General features: G+C 46.8%; 1 pseudogene; it reads right to left on the minus strand.

Annotated features, from left to right (window-relative positions):
• Positions 1-2,278: 2,278 nt before the first annotated feature.
• Positions 2,279-2,406, minus strand: LOC125047745 (annotated as a pseudogene).
• Between the last annotated feature and the right edge of the window lie 4,762 nt (positions 2,407-7,168).

Raw genomic sequence — 7,168 nt, forward strand, 5'->3', positions numbered from 1 at the left:
AGCCTTCACAGATGTCCCTAGATTGGTCTGAGAGTTTAGACCCTGATCTAGCACCCTCTGTGATTTCCCCGATAAAACCAACAAACTGTCCTTCACCTGAAATTCGATCTGGTTTAGCCACTGCTCTAGCTTCATCAGTGGTTCCAGAAATGTTTGCCTCTTCACCCTCACTGGGATTAACTGAATAGAAGATGTGTAAAGTGTGAGTTGTGTAATGAAGTGAGTTATGACAATGATGTGAGTTGTGAGTGCCACGTTGTGATGCCAGTGCATACGTATTGTGATGCCATTATTATCGTACGTAGTTAGTGATAATTATGTGATTATATATTATACACTGTCTTTTGTGTGATATGTTCTACTATGTAAATATAGAAGATCATGTTTAGTTTATATTGATGTGTAGCATATCACATACATGAAAGAGTGAGACTTTCTGTATGATTTATAGAGTACAACATTTTAGTTTGTCTCAGTGGTCACACGTCTGGCAGTAAAGAGTCGCAGACGGAGCCTGGCATGTGGGGCAGAGGAACAGAAGAGTTCCGTATTATTTTGTCAGAGCTGATCGCAAATGAACCTACTTTAGATTTCATCGGTGTTTTCTTCACCCTCAAGCATCATGGAGAAACACCAAGCAAACGTAGAAGACGAACATGGCGCAGTGATCCAGCAAATTCAGTTCTGACGCCTGTTATTGTTGCCTGCCCCAAGCCTCCACGACCTCATGGCCTGTCGCCGGCCCCGCGCCTCGTCCACCCTCGTGCTAGGTCAGCAATCAACCCGCTCGGCAGTGTACTTCATTTGCAGTGGTGTGGTGCTATAGTGTAGTGATGTGTTTTTTGCAGTGCCTATAGTGTTCGTGCTGTGTTTGTGCTCAGGGAGCATTATTCGTAGCATAAGGGAGCCAAACCGATGCATATTCGGTGTTTTCTTCACCCTCAAGCATCATGGAGAAACACCAAGCAAACGTAGAAGACAAACATGAAGCACCTTTGCTTGGGGTATAAACACCAATCCTGAGTTGGCCAGCGTGTCTTCCGACTCCATCATGGCCCCCACACCCATAATCATCTGAAAAACCGAATACCATGAATTTCTTCACAGAATCAAAACGGAATCCTTTAAATTCTTTCCCACCTAAGGTATCCCATAGAATTTCAGTCCTTATCCCTGCTAAATCTTCCAGCAGCACGGATTCCCCCTGGTTCCAAACCAACTTTATGCCAGTTGAACCCATCCGGAACCATTCCCCGTGACTCCCAAATAGGATAACTGTCCCATTCCAGAAACATTTGAACCTCACAGACTTCCATCCTCCTGCTCACTCCCTGAGCATCCAGGTCCCCCTGGTTCTTAGCCAGCTTTATGTTAGCTAAAAATCACCCACCTAACCTTACAACTGTTAGTATCTTTTATATCCGTCCCTTAGAACATAAACCATAGATGCAGGTACCTTTTCTCCCATACCTATCCTTCTTAGGTGTCCCTGCTTTCCCACCAGCTCTGAGCCAGTTGTCTCATCTGCTTCTGCCCTGGCCAAAGGCATGCTTCTTTCTTTATCCTGTCAACATGAATCTTTGACACCCTTTTATCCACTAAGCTTTATGCTTTAACCACTACCTCACTGATCTTTTCGACAATTCGATAGGGGCCAGTGTATAGCGGTTGCACTTTCTTACTCAATCCCGGCTTAACTATAGCCTTTATATATACCCTGTCTCCCACTGAAATAGGAGAAGGCCTTGCCCTAGGCCTGTCTGCAGGCCTCCTTCGAATTTCCTCCTTGATATAATGCTGACATCTTTTAAAGACTTTACTCCCTACTGTTCATAGTTCCTGAGCATAATCATCCAGATTATACCAGGGTGCAACTTCCTCAGCAACCATGACATAAGGCCATTGTGGATCCCTGTGCTCTAAAGCAAAACAATGGAGAGTCCCTGATTATACGATGATAAGCAGTATTATATGCCAATGTGGCTATTGGAAACATTGAGCTCCAAATTTCTGGATTATCAACAACCATTGCTCTCAAAATCTTTGTTGGCACCCCATTCACTCTTTCTACCTGCCCATTAGAGCTAGGGTGATATGGGGTTATTACCCGTTTATCATTTCCCAGTTGTCTACAAACAGTCTCAAATAGTTCATTTAAGAACTCTCCTCCCCACCTCCATCAAAGATAACCTGAGAAGGAGCCCCCTCATTTGTGACAACTGTGCTAATAAATGCCCTTGCTACCTCTGACGCCTCCTCTGACTTCAGAGGGGATGTATATAAGTACTTCGTCATTTACCACAAATCAGTTTAATATCGTAGATCCCACATGGGGATCGTATCAGATATTAAGCTAATAAGAACAGATACTACACTTTGATCTTAGCCAAAAGGCCGAGAAGCGTGGTGGCCTTCTTTCAAAGGGTTCATAAAACAGCATCGCAGTTAAATGCGAGGAGTAAGGAGAGTGAGCATGTGGTGAAACACATGCTTAGGATAATCGTTACCTTACACCTACCAGAAAGGTTTGTGTCTAAGTGGAAGCTGGAGGATTTAAAAGATCCTGCCCAGCTGTTACGGGCATGGAATTCATGGGCTGCGTGCTCTGGATATAAACAAGGAAACTGAGGTACCTCCTTCCCCAGTGAAGGTGGCAGCAGTTCAGGCTGTGGGGGGTCCTGCTCAAAGAGGGGAGTGGACAAACAAGTTACCGTCAAATAAGTTACCACAGGGAAAGCTGCGGGCGGATGGGGGTAGTATCCCTAGACAGCCTGTTAATGCACCGAGGGGCACCCACGTGACAGGTGCACCCTCACAGGGTGCAGTGGCAAGGCCGACACATCCGTCGATAGGTCGCGGGGCTCAGTCGGTTCAGAGATGTAGCTTCTGTAGAACATTAGGGCACAAGATTGATGCTTGTGAGAGGCTGAGGCTGAGTAAAGGTGCTCGGTGTGCATTTTGTGGGGTGGACGGCCACTTCATGGATTTATGCTGGAGGTTTGAGAAGTTGTTAGCGTCTAGGTCTGGCGGCCAGGATTCGGCAGGGGATTATCGGGCACCACAAGAGCTTCCAGGGGATGCCTTGTGTTATTACTGTAGGAAGCCCGGGCATTTTAAGAGGGAGTGTCCCTTGTTGCGAAATAGGAGGATGACGCAGGACCCACCTCCTCCTTATCCAAAGACAAAAAACGAGTAAGGCCAAGGAGGGTCCCATTCCCTCCTAATAATGGCCATCATAACTCTACTAGGGCGTCAAGGACACTTAAAGTTTCGGCCTTAGGGTCAGGGCTTGTTCTCTTTGACGGAGTCGTGCTTGGGAAGTCAGCACAGGTAATGCTTGATCTTGGCTGAATGTTCCCTGATTCACAATTCATTGTTAGTGGGAAGGGGTAGGAAGACAAGCTTTTAGAGCAGGTTGACGCCATGTTCCCTAGGTATTCTTGGGAACATGATGCTTTGTCAGGTCTTGTATATGAATTTAGTGATGCATTATCTTTCGGGGAGGAGCCTTTGACAATATCTAATAGGTTTTACCATGAGATTAGATGCAAGGGACCCCCAGTTTACAAGATGCCATATCAACTTGCTATCAAGCATAGGGAGGAAATTAAGAGGCAAGTGGAAGAAATGGTTGCTAGTGGAATAGTTCAACCTTCCAGGTCATCCTATATTAATCCTCTTGTTCCTGTCAAAAAGAAGGATGGCAGTCTTCGGTTATGTCTGGATCAGGGACGACAGATATGCTCTGCCTCATATTGATACTATTCTTCATAGATTAGGTAGGGGTAAGTTTTTTTCTTGCCTTGACCTCAGGCAGGGGTATCACCAGATTCCCTTGACTCAAGAGAGCCGAGAGATGACTGCGCTTTCTACACCTGATGGACATTATGAGTTCAGGACTTTGCCTTTTGGGCTAAAGGATGCCCCATCATCTTTTCAGCGCATCATTAATCAGGTGTTGACTGGTTTAATAGGAGAGGTAGGGTTTGTATACTTCGACGATATTGTGGTTTTTGGCGAGTCTTGGGAGGAACACTGTGAAAACCTTAGAAGTGTCCTTCGAAGACTTCGGGATGCAAATTTGTCTTTGAAGTTGTCAAAGTGTACTTTCTTTCAGAAAGAGGTTGATTACCTAGGCCATGTCATATCGGCTGAGGGTATTAAACCACAGCCGGTGAATGTGAAGGCGATGAGGGAATACCCTCCTCCTCCTACACTTCGAGAATTACAGGCTTTCTTGGGAGTTGCTAATTACTACAGGAAGTTCATTAAGGGATACTCGAACATTACCAGGGCTTTGGTAGATTTAACCAAAGGGGATAAGTCAGCAAGTAATAAGAGGAAATTCCAATGGACTCCTCAGGCTGTTGCTGCTTTCGAGAAGTTAAAAGGGGAACTGAGTGATGACATTGTGCTCGGATTTCCAGACTTCAGGAAAAAGTTTGTGTTAGTGACTGGCGCTAGCAAGTTTGCAAAAGGGGGCACCCTACAGCAGGAGAATGACAAAGGGGCATTACAACCTTTATCATATTTCAGTCGTCAGCTGAAGGGAGCGGAACTAAATTACTCGACTGTTGAGAGAGAAGCTTTGGCTGTTGTGTTTGGCTTGAAGGTAAATCGGACTCTCATACAGGGATATCCAGTAGAGATTCATAGTGATCACAAGCCATTAGTCTACTTGTTTGAGAATCGGGATGGATCAGAGCGTCTGGCAAGGTGGAGGATGACTGTTGCCGACTGACATTCGGTTACAGTATCTCCCCGGTAAGGAAAATGTTCTAGCAGATGCATTATCCAGGATTCGAGGGGCGGACCACCCATTAGACGATTTATTGGTGGGGGCAGTTACTCGGAGGGGTCATAAGACTAAAAGGGGACATGTTCAGTCAGGTATATCTGATGTGTCATCCCAAAAGGTCGACCCATTAGGAGTTTTAGAGGTATGGACAGTAGAGGAACTGAGAGTAGCTCAGGATTCTGATCCTCTCTGGGGAATGTTGAAGAGTCATCTAAGGGAAGGGACACAGATCTCTAGTAGGGATAGGAAGAAATTCCCTGGTGCATTGGATGACTCTCAGGTTCGTCCTGATGGCCTGCTTTACAATGTGACTGTATATCCATACAATATGAAGATATGCAGGGTGTAGTACCTCTACAGTTTCAGGATACAGCAGTGCAACTAGCACACAGTTTGCCTGTCTCTGGGTATGGAGGGGTATTAGCAACATTGGTCCGGCTTAAGAAATTTGCACTCTTGGGGATGAGGAAAAGGGTGGAGTCCTTTTGCAAGCAGTGTGACGTTTGCCTTCGTTGCAAGCCAGGACAGGAGGTGCCAGTGCCATTCCTACATTTTCCTGATGGGACTCATCCTTTCCAGAGAGTACACATGGATCTTGTGGGGCCCGTCCCGTCTTCACAGGGACATAAGTACATTCTTACAGTGGTGAATGCTCTGACGAATAACCCCTACAACCTCACTAGCATCTTCCAGGGAGATATCAACTAACATGCTAATCTCTCCCAGAGAGTTCCTCTCCTCAATCTTCCCGGCTTGCATATGGAATACGAAACCACCATGTACCATCTGCCTTCTCACGTAATGCAATCACTCCCTCAGACAAATCCAACCCAGAACCTGACCGAGGATGAAACAACATCGTACCAGCTCCCTCAGGAATTACATTACCCTCAGATGAGACAGTAACCAACAATGCCCCACATGAACTTGCCTCTATTACCTGACTCTCCTGAGGAAAGACAGGCCATGCCACAGAACTGTTAATCTCTGATGTCAGTCCATGCAATCTGTCCTCTGTTGTCACACTACTATCCTTGGTACGGCTGGCACCAGACCATACAGGCGTCTCAGAGGTCTTGGTGCCCCTAGTGGTCGCAGGGCGTCCCAACAACCATGTATTTATCTTCACAAGGAAGATGAATACAGACGGCTATGCACAACCTCCACCTCCTGGTTATTTATGACCAAAAATAGAGACTGTGAGGAACAGACAACATGGTGAGCATCAGTGAAATCTGTGCCAATCAGCATCTGACCAGGAAGCTCCCAGGAATCTACAAGAAAGTTGTGTGTAACAGTTGTAGACCCTATCTCCAGACTGATTGTAACCTCACCCCTCAGAGGCCCTGTAGACTAGACCACAGCCCTCTAACAAGGAACTGTGAATCAGGGAACATTCAGACCCAAGATCAAGCATTACCTGTGCTGACTTCCCAAGCACGACTCCGTCAAAGAGAACAAGCCCTGACCCTAGGCCGAAACTTTAAGTGTCCTTGACGCCCTAGTAGAGTTATGATGGCCATTATTGGGAGGGAATGGGACCCTCCTTGGCCTTACTCGTTTTTTGTCTTTGGATAAGGAGGAGGTGGGTCCTGCGTCATCCTCCTATCTCGCAACAAGGGACATTCCCTCTTAAAATGCCCGGGCTTCCTACAGTAATAACACAAGGCATCCCCTGGAAGCTCTTATGGTGCCCGATAATCCCCGGCCGAATCCTGGCCGCCAGACCTAGACGCTAACAACTTCTCAAACCTCCAGCATGAATCCATGAAGTGGCCGTCCACCCCACAAAATGCACACCGAGCACCTTTACTCAGCCTCAGCCTCTCACAAGCATCAATCTTGTGCCCTAATGTTCTACAGAAGCTACATCTCTGAACCGACTGAGCCCCGCGACCTATCGACGGATGTGTCGGCCTTGCCACTGCACCCTGTGAGGGTGCACCTGTCACGTGGGTGCCCCTCGGTGCATTAACAGGCTGTCTAGGGATACTACCCCCATCCGCCCGCAGCTTTCCCTGTGGTAACTTATTTGACGGTAACTTGTTTGTCCACTCCCCTCTTTGAGCAGGACCCCCCACAGCCTGAACTGCTGCCACCTTCACTGGGGAAGGAGGTACCTCAGTTTCCTTGTTTATATCCAGAGCACGCAGCCCATGAATTCCATGCCCGTAACAGCTGGGCAGGATCTTTTAAATCCTCCAGCTTCCACTTAGACACAAACCTTTCTGGTAGGTGTAAGGTAACGATTATCCTAAGCATGTGTTTCACCACATGCTCACTCTCCTTACTCCTCGCATTTAACTGCGATGCTGTTTTATGAACCCTTTGAAAGAAGGCCACCACGCTTTTTCCATTTTGCCTCAGCGC

Source organism: Penaeus chinensis, chromosome 41, assembly GCF_019202785.1.
Source record: "Penaeus chinensis breed Huanghai No. 1 chromosome 41, ASM1920278v2, whole genome shotgun sequence".
In the NCBI taxonomy this organism is placed as follows: Eukaryota; Metazoa; Arthropoda; class Malacostraca; order Decapoda; family Penaeidae; genus Penaeus; species Penaeus chinensis.